Source organism: Sorex araneus, chromosome 5 (genome assembly GCF_027595985.1).
Source record: "Sorex araneus isolate mSorAra2 chromosome 5, mSorAra2.pri, whole genome shotgun sequence".
NCBI classification, from domain to species: domain Eukaryota; kingdom Metazoa; phylum Chordata; class Mammalia; order Eulipotyphla; family Soricidae; genus Sorex; species Sorex araneus.
The window spans coordinates 131,687,416-131,699,723 of record NC_073306.1 but is presented as its reverse complement, the minus strand read 5'-3'; the positions used below and the strand labels follow the sequence as shown (position 1 = coordinate 131,699,723).

Genomic DNA, 12,308 nt, shown 5'->3' with positions numbered 1-12,308 from the left:
TATCACATATGGTCCCCGAACACAACGGGGGTCACTCGAGCACAGAGCCAGGAATGGCTACTGAGCACCTCAGGTGTGGTCCTCCCAATAAAATTAAAAATAAAAATTATGAACAGAGGGGGCTGGAGCGATAGCACAGCGGGTAGGGTGTTTGCCTTGCACGCAGCCGACCTGGGTTCGAATCTCAGCATCCCATATGGTCCCCTGAGCACCGCCAGGGGTGATTCCTGAGTGCATGAGCCAGGAGTGACCCCTGTGCATCGCCGGGTGTGACCCAAAAAGAAAAAAAAAAAATTATGAACAGAGGAAGGGTGGATCCAGATTGCATGCCCTGCATGTGAGGAATGAAGTTCAGTCCCTGACACCATATGGTAACCACCCATCACGAGCACCACCGTTATACCGTAGCCTGTTAGATACTGAAGTAATAATGAATCGGTAGAGAAAACACCGTTGGGGCAAATAAGGGTTAAAAGTTTCCCCCTGAGATTTATGGGCACCCATCTGTGCTCCAACTCCCTGCTAGCCCCTGAACTTGGCCAGCAAACACACCAATTGGCTCCCTGGTAAGTTCTGAGAAAGTAAACAGTTCTCTGACCCTGAACAGTGGAACAGTATCTTGATCCCCTTCCATCTCAACATGATGTGAGTAATGTTTGTTTATTACAGACTACATCAATCTTGCATGATCTTAACTGACATACTGGAATGTATCACTTTATCACTGTCATCCCGTTGTTCATCGATTTGCTCAAGCGGGTACCAGTAACATCTCCATTCGTCCCAGCCCTGAATATTTTAGCAGCCTCTCCTTACTCATCTTTCCCAACAATGGAGGGGAATGAGACCTGTTATTGTTACTGTTTTTGGCATATCGAATACGCCACGGGGAGTTTGCCAGGCAGCTTTCCATGACCTCGAGTAAATAAATGAAATCGCATAATATTATATAACTGACTTACAAAGTTCACATGGGGGTATGGAGCTGCCAGCAGGTCAACCAGTATTTGCGGGGCAAGCACATCAGCAGCCTGGTGGTGCCTCCAGGCTTCCTGATACCCCCAAAACTGTCACTGTAGGGCCGGAGCGCTAGTACAACGGGTAGGGCACTTGCCTTGCATGTGGCCGAGCCGGGTTTGATCCCCGGCACTGCTAGGAGTAATTCCTGAGTGCGGAGCCAGGAGGCTTCCAGGAGTAACCCTGTACATTGCTGGGTGTGACACACACACACACACACACACACACACGCGCGCGCGTGCGCTGCTATACTTCTGACCAGACCAACAACTCTGGACCAAGTTTCCCCAAAAATTAAATGGCCAAAAATTAGGTATATGGGAGCCACACCCACAAACTACCTCCACCTCAGGTATGTAAGCTTATTTATCAACCTTGCTTCAGAAACTCATAAATAAATGTCAAAAGAGATCAAAAGACTGAGTTGACCATGCAAGTCTGAAGAGATCAGGGTAAACCGAAAGGGGCATGTCAGCTGGGGGCAGTTCAGCCTTGTGCATGTCCAAGCAGAGACCCTCGCAGCCACTTGCTTCCACAGTCCAAAACTGCAACCATGCCCCGGCTGGACCACACCATCTCAGGACGGACCTCACCGAGAAATAACCTGTTGAAAACTCGGACATGCAGGTTTTGTGACTATAGTCTTCAGGCTTTCTTGGGGTTGGGATGGGCTACCTCCCCCAACCTCCCTGTACTTCTGGAAGCCTCAACAGTCATATCCACACCCCAAAGCTGCCACCCAGTTAAAAAAGCCACTCCAGCCTTACCTTCCCAATAAAAATACTGAACACCCTGAACAAACATGATGACCTCTAAGTACCTGCATTGCAAATTATAATGTGAGAGGGAAGGGAGAGAATGCCTGCCATAGACACAGGATGGGTGGCAGGGGTGTTGGGAGGAAAATGGGGGACACTGGTGGAGGGAAATATACACTGGTGAAGGGATGGGTAATTGTATCACTGAAACCCAATCATAAACAGCTTTGCAATGGAATGGTCTAACTCATGGATATTCAATAAATTAAAAAAAAAAGTAATGAGTAATGTGGAGTTCATGCCAGTTTCAATCAGCTTAATCAGTGGCTGAATAAATAGCAATAAAAATACATTAAAATATAATCTTAAATACATTAAAAAACAGTAAATAAATAAAAAGTTCAAATCTAGTCCAGGAGATAGCTCAGAGGACTGGAGTGCATGTTTTGCATGTAGGAGACCTTGGACATAACCCCAACACAGCATGATCCTCTAAGCACCACCAAGAACGAATTGCCAGCACCACCAAGTGTGGGTCCCCCCCCCGCAACAGAAGAGATTCTGATCTAACATATATAAGTAAATAAACTACATACTTGTAAAGCTAAGAATTACACACATGAAAACAGTATATACATAACAGATGTGTGACCACATGAACTCATGCATCACCACCAAACCAACCAAAAAGCTTCACAACACAGCATTATGGCTTCAATAGCTGACAAATAAAATTGAAACAAAAGAGAAAGCTTTTGGGGTAATATTAGTGTGCTAAATATGGACCTTGCTGACAGATGGACAAGGGTATCAATTTACCAGCAGTCATTAAAAACTACATTTAAAAATAAAGTAGGGGGGGTGGAGAGATAGCACAGTACACAGGGCACTTGCCTTGCATGCTGCCACTCTGGGTTCAACCCCAGCATCCCATATGGTCCTCGGAGCCCGTCAGGTGTGATCCCTGAGTGCAAAGACAGAAGTAACCCCTGAGCACTGCTGGGTATGGTCCCAAAACCAAAAAATAAAGTAGGGTTTAGAGAGAGTTCAAAGGAAAATCTTAAAAAATAAAAATAAGAGGCTAGAGAGATAGCATAGTGAGTGGGTAGGGCGTTTGACTTACATGTGGCCAACCTGGGTCCAATTCCTAGCATCCCATATGGTCCCCTGAGCACCACCAGGAGTGATTTCCTGAGTGCAGAGCCAGGAGAAACCCCTGAGCATTGCCAGGTGTGACCCAAAAAGCAAAAAATAATTTTAAAAAAATCATGGTAAATTATGTATCAGTAAAGTTTAGGTACCATCAAGCAGTTGAACAAAGTCCCACAGTGCAAAATAACCCAGTGCACTGCAGTTTTGGAGGAAAACTATGCACTAGAATATGACCTTTTCTTACACTGATGTAGAATCAAGTACGATGTGGGGAACTTAGCTCAGAGGTTATAATATTTTTATATTTTAAAAATGCCCATAACAAAACACTCCTACCCTCAAAAGATGCCAGTTGGAAGAAAAGATACTAAATTGCTAACAACAGGATTACAATCTCTTTCCTGCAGTTTTTAAAAACTGTTTAAAAACATACGAACATTTTTTTTAAAGGCTGGAGTAACAGTGTAGGAGGTAGGACACTTGCCATGCATATAGCCAAGCTGGTTCATCCCCAGCACCACAAATGTCTTTGAGTACCACCATTTCTGGGCACAGAGCTCGAAACAGTTCCTGAGTACCGCTTAATATGTTCCCAAAATAAACATTTCCCCCCCAAAAAATATTTTATTACAAGTTTTCAATAAAGCTCTATTAGTAGCAATTTGATTTAGCACAAAACCTAAATTTCCTGAGGCTATAGTCTTAAAAACCGTTGTAGACAGACCTAGCTGTGCTTGAAAGAGGACTTGTGCTTTAGCACAGCGCCACAGTCTCTATTTCCATATGTAAATATGTTTCACTGTATCATTGTCACCCTGTTGTTCATTGATTTATTCTCGAGCGGGCGTCAGTAATGTCTCCATTCGTCCCAGCCCTGAGATTTTAGTGGCCTCTCCTTACTCATTTTTCCCAATGATTGGAGGCTCTTTTCAGGGTCGGGGGGATGAGAACCGTTATTGTTACTGTATTTGGCATATTGAATACGCCACGGGGAACTTGCCATGCTCTTCCTTGCAGGCAGGATACTCTTTGGTAGCTTGCTGGGCTCTCTGAGAGGCATACATACACACACACACACATATATATATGTATATGTATATATACATATGCATATTATTTCCCTTTATAGTGATTTGTCACACGGCTGCTCATGTGTGAGGCTCGGCCTGAGCATGTGGAAGCAAAAATTAAATTCTTCAAATATGTTTCATATAATGAAATATGTTTCATTAAAAAAAATTTTTTTTTTTTTTGCCTTTTGGGTCACACCTGGTAATGCAAAGGGGTTACTCCTGGCTCTGCACTCAGGAATCACCCCGGCGGTGCTCAGAGGACCATATGGGATGCTAGGAATCGAACCCAGGTCGGCCGTGTGCAAGGCAAATGCCCTCCCCGCTGTGCTATCGCTCCAGCCCCTCATTAAAGAAATTTTCAAAAAAAAAAAAAAAAATTCATGTCTTTGATTACTGTATGCGACCCCATTGGGGATGCTGCTTAATTTTACAGTGTATATACCCCAAAACACTGAATTCTAAAAGAAATGTTTTACCTGGAGCTCCTAAAAGCACCCAACAGATCTGAAACGGAAACCTAACTGCTATGTTTAGAAGTGTGACTGGGCAGGAGCAGTACAGCAGGCAGGGTACTTGCCTTGAATGCAGCAGGATGGGATTGATCCCCAGCACCCCATATGGTTCCCAAACCCACCAGGAGTGAGCCCTGCAGAGCCAGAAATAGCTTAGAGCACTACTGGTGTGCCCCCACCCCGTCACCCCCTCAAAGTGTTACTGGGGGGTAGGATGGAGAAAGGTAAGGCACCAGAGATTTGTGCATGGCTGACAATGAGTTGGTCCTTGGCACCACATACAGTGGGTCTCCTAAGCACACCCAGGAGAGTCCTAAACACCAGACTAGGCGTGCCCAGGGCCTAAAGAGTTGTGGCCCAAACTATCCTCTCTCCCTGCAAAAAGAGAAGTAGCTGGGGGCCAGGGATATGGCTCATTGACAGTCTTGTGTACATGAGACACTGGGTTCACATGCAAAAGGTGAAGGAAAAAAATGCTGACTTTTTTTTTCATGGGGGAAAAGATCATGTCAATGAGCCAGGTCTGTATCTGAATTACATGCTTTATAGAATTTCACTTAACTGTTCTATATAGCTGAAACAGTTCAAAGGGTTACTGCATAGGTTTGGATGCCAGAGGCCCACATTTGATCCTGACCCATGGGAACAGACCAATGGTTAACTGTGGCCCAAAAGAACAAATGAAAACCCAAACCATTTTACATACACGGAAATCATTTTACAAACACAAACGTAGATGAACTTGCTCCAAGTCACATACAGTTAGTAGAGACCAGATTCAAAGCAGTCTGCCTACAATTCTACCCTAGTAAGGCACTCTATTACCCAAGGCTCTCTCACATGGAAATTACAATGAACTAGAGTAGAAGCACTGGGAAAAGATAATGTGGGAAAGGGGTAGTCAGACAGGAAGTTGGAAGTCAAGAATGAGTGAGACTTTGTTTTTTTTAACTTTCTTTTTATTGAGCCAACACTGGTTTGGCTCTGATATTCTGAAAACTGATCCAGGGCCAGAGGATCAACAGTCTGAGCACATGCCTAGAGGCCTGGCTCCCCAAGCACCATGGTGAGTGAATCCTGATCAAAACCAAACAGAAAATGAACACTGTTCCAAAGAACAACAAAAAAGGCATAACCCTTTACCTTCATGATCGAAGCAAAACAAAACAAAACTCACTATAAAAGAAAAGGGCTGGTAGGGGAGAGTACTTGTTTATTTGCTAGCCTTGCATTCCGCCAATCTGGGCTTGATTCCTGGCATCCCATATGGTCCCCGGGCCTGCCACAGAGCTGAGCACTGCCTGGTGTGCCACCCCCACCCCCCAAAAGAACAAGAAAGGAAGGAAAAGAGACAGAGACACACAGAGAGCGAGCAAGAGATATCTAATGCTATGTGTATTCTACATGTTTCCTCTAGTCAGTCAGAAAACACCTTTTAAGGAGAGTCATCTGTTAAAATTTTCCTAACTATTTTCCTTACTACAATCCTTTTCCTTAGCTAGAAAACTTTATCACAGGAAAGTCGTTATCTTGACATACACACATAGAGAATATGAGCATGGGTACTGGGGGTACCACAGAAATTACTTTGGGGGTACATACCCAATGCTCAGGAGCCACCAGGGTTATATGCAGTGGTGCTGGGAATTGAACCCCCATGTCAGGAATGGTCACAGAAATCAAACAGACCTTCGTCAAAACTTTAAAAAAATACACTCCTTGGGGATGGGAACAGTAAGTACAGCCTGAAGGTGCTTGCATGGCACTCAGCCAGCTGACCTAGGTCCCTAGGCCTCCCCAACCCCAAGTGATATCTGCGGGCAGAACCAGGAATAAGTCCCGAGAACCATCAGATGTGGTCCCCAAGTGAACAAAAATACACCCTTGAGTCAGAGGGATGGCTCCATGAACTAGTTTATGCTCTGCACGCACAGGGCCTGGGCTCAATCTCCAGCACATGATCTCCTGGGCACTGCTGCAAGTGACCCCTGAGTGCTACCAGGCCCACCCCAAACTTCCACCCCTCAAATCCAAGCTATGGGGCCTGGAGATAGCTTAGGGATCAGGGGCACAGGCCTTCTAGACTGGATTTAGATCTCTGTCACTACATGGGATCTGGTACATCAAGAAGCCTAAACACTGAACTGCCAGAATTAGTGGCTCAGTGACACCAAGACACCTAAGCACCACTGGCAGTCCATCGCTTCAAAAAAGGGCAACTGGTGCTGGTTTGGCATCCCACCAACCCTGGTTTGAATAATATGACACTGCCAGGGGTCACTACTGAGCACAGAGCCAGTAGTAAGTCAGCCCCTGAGCACCACCCTAGGTGGCCCCAAAACAACCCCTCTTACCGTGCCACCAAGTTTTGGTCATGGTTCAGCAATATGGAGCCCATAATCTAATTTCTTAACTTTCTTTATACTTATGTTCCAGCTATAAAACATGTTTCTGCCATGAAAGGCTTCTTTCTGCTCCTCAATTTAGTCAAGCCAATTCTCGATGGGGTCAGAGGTAAGGGATTTGCCTTGCACTGACTGACCTGGGCTCACCGGCATCCCATACAATCCCCTGAGTATCACCACGAGTTAATTCCTGAGTGCAGAGCCAGCAGTAACCTCCCAAAAGAGAGTTCTCTGTGTCTGATAATGCTATTCCCTCTAACTCAACAGTCACCATCATTCAGCTGTCAACCTACTGTCAATGCCTTAACCCTTGAGAGGGTTGCCACCACGGCTATTAACTGTCTCGTCCCAGTTATACTGTTAATAATAATCCTCACCTGAATTACCTGTGACCTACCTCTGGGCACACTAGACTAAAGGAGTGCCCATGGGCAGATAGTTTCTCGGTCATCTCCATAAGCACATAGGGATGCACGCTTTCTTTATAAGCAGCCAACCCAGGTTTGATCCCGACACCTCACATGATCCCCCATGCCCTGGTGGGAGTGATCCCTAAGCACAATGCCAAGACTAAGTCATGAGTAACACTAGGTGTGGCCCCAAAAACAAAACCAAAAGAATTTACTTTGCTTTTTATTCAGTCTTCTGCCACTGAACTGTCAGCTCTGACAATATGACTTTGTGTTTTGTTCACTGCCATCTACTTAGTCTTAGGACAATCCTGGGTACCTACTGCATATCTGTTGTACTATTTTTAAAAGCTATATACCCTTGTCGGATTTTTGTTTTCTCATCAAAAGCACTATTGTTCTTCCCACTTATTCTAGTCAATTATTACAAAAGAAAAACGATGACAACTGAGTCCAAGACACAAGAGAATATAATCCTAAATCAGAAAATTTCAGTGTCAGGACAGGATTATTTTTATATTTTGTTTTCTGGAATCTTGCTTGTTTTTTCAATGCTTACTTCTGAGTCTGCCTCAGGAATCACTAGTGGCAGGGCAGAGAGGATCATATGAAGTCCAGAGGATCAACCCTGAGTCCGCTGCACGCAAAGTAGGCATGTAACCTGCTGTATTATCTCCCCAGAACCTATTTTAACGTATTTTTTTTTAAAGTGTGGATCCCAGGGGCTGGAGCGATAGCAAAGCAGGTAAGGTGTTTGCCTTGCACCCGGTCAACCCAGGTTCTAATCCCAGCATCCCATATGGTCCCCTGAGAACCGCCAGGGGTAATTCCTGAGTGCATGAGCCAGGAGTGACCCCTGTGCATCGCCAGGTGTGACCCAAAAAGAAAAAAAAAAAAAGATAAAAGTGTGGATCCCAAAAGAGAGAGGGGGAGAGGTAGAGGAAGGGAAAGAGGGAGAGGTAGAGGAAGAGAGAGAGAGAAAGGGGGGGAAGTTCCTGCCATAGAAGCAGGCTGGGAAGGGGGGCTGTTGGGGGGGAAATGCACTGTTTGCCTTGCACACAGCTGACCCGGGTTCGAATCCCAGCATCCCATATGGTCCTCTGAGCACCTCCAGGGGTGATTCCTGAGTGCAGAGCCAGGAGTAACCCCTGTGCATTGCCAGGTGTGATCCCCCCCCAAAAAAAAAGCTGTAGGAAAAAAAAATAAAACAGAAGAATGGGTCTGAGTGTAGGTAAACAAATTTATGCATGCATTAAAATATTATACAGCTCCAAGAATTTTAGGAACTTTAAATCTGTAAACAAACTATTATCTTCTTAGTAATAAAGTCTACAAAACCAAATTGTAAACCTAAGTCTTGATTTATGAAAGCATCAGAGATTTCTGGAGAACAATCCACAGGTATTTGCAATGTACTAAGTCTAATTCAGTCATCGTATTTGGCCACAGGTGAAAGTACTCTGACTTAAATTAATGTAGCACTGTAGTCCCGTTGTTCATCAATTTGCTCCAGAGGGCACCAGTAGCATCTCCATTGTGAGACTGTTACTGTTTTTGGCATATCGAACACACGACGGGGAGCTTGCCAGGCTCTGCGAGAGGGACGGAGGAGTCGAACCTGGACCAGTTGTGTGCAAGGCAAACGCTCTACCCGCTGTGCTGACGTAAATTAATAGCAATGTATATATAAATGCAAAAAAAAAAAAAAATGTTGATTTTAGAATAAAGGCAGACCAGAAGTGGAACACTCATTCTCTCATTTTTAGGGGAGTGGTAAAACTTTCTAGTTAACTCTGGAGCTCAATCAATAACCTCTTAAAAATAAAGCACAGGTACCACGACCACGATGACGACAACTCCTCTAGCCTCTTGCAGCCCCTCAGTTACTGACAGAGACTTTTGGAATCAGAGCTCTGTTTTCCAAGGCCACCGCGCAGAGGCATGTGTGACATAAACCGATCCAAGATCCGCGGTGTTTTCTTTAGGTATTTCCTCCACGTGAGAGGATCACTCCTGAGGCTTCTATCTGGAGGGCGGGAGGGAGCCAAGGCTGAGACCTCTCCTGCACACACAGCCCCAAACCAGACTTCAGCAGCTTACATCCTGGGAGCAAACCCTAGCGCTCTCCGTGCCTTAAAAAATCCTCTATGAGGAGCTGGAGTGATAGCACAGCGGGGAGGGCGCTTGCTTTGCACGCGGCCGACCGGGGTTCGATTCCCAGCATCCCATATGGTCCCCTGGGCACCGCCAGGAGTAATTCCTGAGTGCAGAGCCAGGAGTGACCCCTGTGCATCGCTGGGTGTGACCCAAAAAGAAAAAAAAAATCCTCTCTGAGGGGGCTGGAGCGGTAGTCAAAAACTAAATTTAAAAAAATTTGGGGCTGGAGCGATAGCACAGCAGGTAGGGCGTTTGCCTTGCACGCGGCCGACCCGGGTTCGATTCCCAGCATCCCATAGGGTCCCCCGGGCACCGCCAGGAGTAATTCCTGAGTGCAGAGCCAGGAGTAACCCCTGAGCATCGCCGGGTGTGACCCAAAAAGCAAAAATAAAATAAAATAAAATAAAAATTAAATTAAAAAGTCCTCTATGATTTGGCCCCGGACCGCTGGGCCTCGTCCTGCACCCTCGGGGTCGCGCCCCCCCAGTCGGGCTACAACACTGCGAATGAGGGTCTGTCCTCCGGTCTCGCCCCTTCTCGCTCCTCCGTGACAGCACGCCCGGAGAGAAGACTCGTCCCCCGACACCGAGCACTCTCCCGGGGAGTGGGCAGCGCCCAGCTGGACTCCGTTGCTGGACTCCTCGCCGCATCCTAGAGATGGGGGGGGGGGTGCGCAGCAAAATGACCCACTCCCCCGCGGAAGGCGGAACAAGGACGAAATCCACAGAGCCCACCCTAGACCCTCCGAGCCCAAACGCGCCCGCGGCTCCCTCTGCCTCAGTTTCCCACCTGGGAAGCGATCAGAGCAACCCGGGTGGAAGCCAAGCCCACCCCGTGGAGAAAGGGCCTCAGGAGGGAAGAAGAGGCGGCGAGGGCGCGACCAAGAGGACGACTGGAAACCAGGGGCGCGGCGGGGAGAGGAAATACATCCTCCTAGGGCATGCCGCCTCCACACCTTCCCGAACCCGGCCAGGATCCAAACGGACCGGGTCAGGACCCTCGCCCCACACGTCAGGAAGCCGGGGGGCCCCTAAGCCGGAGACCCTCACGATGGGCGGTAAACTGGGGGTGGGGGGCGCACGGCGCGTGTGCGCGGGAAGCGGGGCCCGTCAGGTCGCCGACGCGGGCAGCACGACGCCGCCTTTCGGGGTGTGGGGGGCTCCGAGGCAGGAAGCGCCTCGCCCCCCGCCCCGCCGTTCGCATTCCAAAGTTCTCGCTCCGAACCGGCACCGTTCCCTCCCCCTCCCCGCTATAAAGCGGGGGATTCCCCCTCCCTCTCCCCACCCCCACGTTCCGGGACAGGTGCAGTGCTCCCCTCCCCCCCGCCGCCGCGCGGGGTCCATGCGGCTGTGGCGGGGCGCGGCCCGGCGACACGGCCCGGCGAGCCGGCGCGGCGCGGGGCTGAGGCGGGGGCCGGCGGGGCGCCCAGGCCTCGGCGCCGCGCTCCGCGGATCACGCCGCGGCCGGCCCGAGCGCCGACGACCGACACGCGGGCGCGGCCAATGGGCGGGCGCCGTCCCCGGCGGCACGGCGGCGGCCGGGCCAATGAGCGCGGCGCTGGGGGGGAAGGGGCGGGCGCTCGGGCGGCTCGCGGTAGGCCGCGCCTCGGCGGCCCTCGCCCCTCACGGGGCCCCGGGGCGGCGCGGCCGGGCGACACGCGTGGGGCGCCCGGAGCCCCGGGCGCGCCCGCGGCCGGCGGCTGCACAGGCCCGGCCCGGGGCCGCGGGCCCGGCCACCGCTCCCCCATTCCGTTCTCGCCCCGAGGCGCGGTCAGACTGCCCAGCGCCGGGAAACGCCGGGGAGCGTCCATGCCGCGCCCCCGGGGAGGGCCCCAGGAGACCCCCGCCAGGCCGTGAGCGCCCCGCGGCTTACCCTGGAGGAGCGAGGGAAAGAGAAGGGGATCTCAGCCGCGGACCGGAGCCGGCACTGCCCACTGCCGCCGCCGCACCGCCTCACATTCAAACCCCGGCAAAATGGCGCGGCGGCGAGCCTGCGGGCGGGGCGCATGCGCGGCCGCGGCCCGGGCCGGGGGCGGGGCCAGATGCGCTTCGGCCACGCCCGCTTTCGAACGTCCAATCGCGGCCCCGCTCTGTAGGTGGCGCTGACGTCACAAGCGACCATGCCCTTGCGCTCCAGCGTTCTAAGGCGCCCGCAATCCGCGTCTTCCCACAAGCCCGATCGCCGCGTGAGCCAGCAGCGGGTCTGGTCCCTTTGGGTCCGACTTTGATGTCCGGCGCAGAGTCGATCTTAGGTGGCTGTTGAACGGAGCGTGGACGAAGAGAAGCTCCCGGCCCTCACGGGATTTTTTTTTCTTTCCTGGGATTATCCGAGATCTTTATTATTATCCGAGATCTTCAAGGCTGCTTGCTCGGATCAGGACTGGGCCTCTTCCACCCAGATCCCCCATTTCCCAGTAGCTGGGCAGTCACACCCAGAGACTGCTCCCCGCGCCGTGTAATCCCACCAACGTCCAACATCCAGAGACTATAAAACCAAGCTCCCGGGATTGCGCAGCTGCAGTGTGGCCACAGGGCAGCTAATAGTCTTGTCCTCCCTCTTGGAGAATCTGACAAGCTACTGAGAGTCTGTTGCCCACTTGGGAGAGCCTGGCAAGCTCCCCGTGCCATATTCATATCCAAAATACAGTAACATATATATCCCTCTTGGAGAGCCCAGCAAGCTATGGAGAGTATCCGCCCACATGGCAGAGCCTGGCAAGCTACCTGTAGTGTATTGATATGCCAAAAACTAACAATAGGTCTCATTCCCCTGACCCTGTAAGAGCCTCCAATTGTTGGGAAAGACTAGGAAGGAGAGGTTGCTA

General features: G+C 50.0%; 1 protein-coding gene across 1 annotated transcript in view; it reads right to left on the bottom strand.

Annotated features, from left to right (window-relative positions):
* Positions 1 to 11,492, bottom strand: part of CSE1L (chromosome segregation 1 like) — a 49,726-nt gene extending 38,234 nt beyond the window's left edge. The window contains exon 1 of the mRNA XM_055140281.1: positions 11,357 to 11,492. The gene's annotated coding sequence lies outside the window, so the exon portion shown is untranslated. The remainder of the gene's footprint in view (positions 1 to 11,356) is intronic.
* Positions 11,493 to 12,308: the final 816 nt, after the last annotated feature.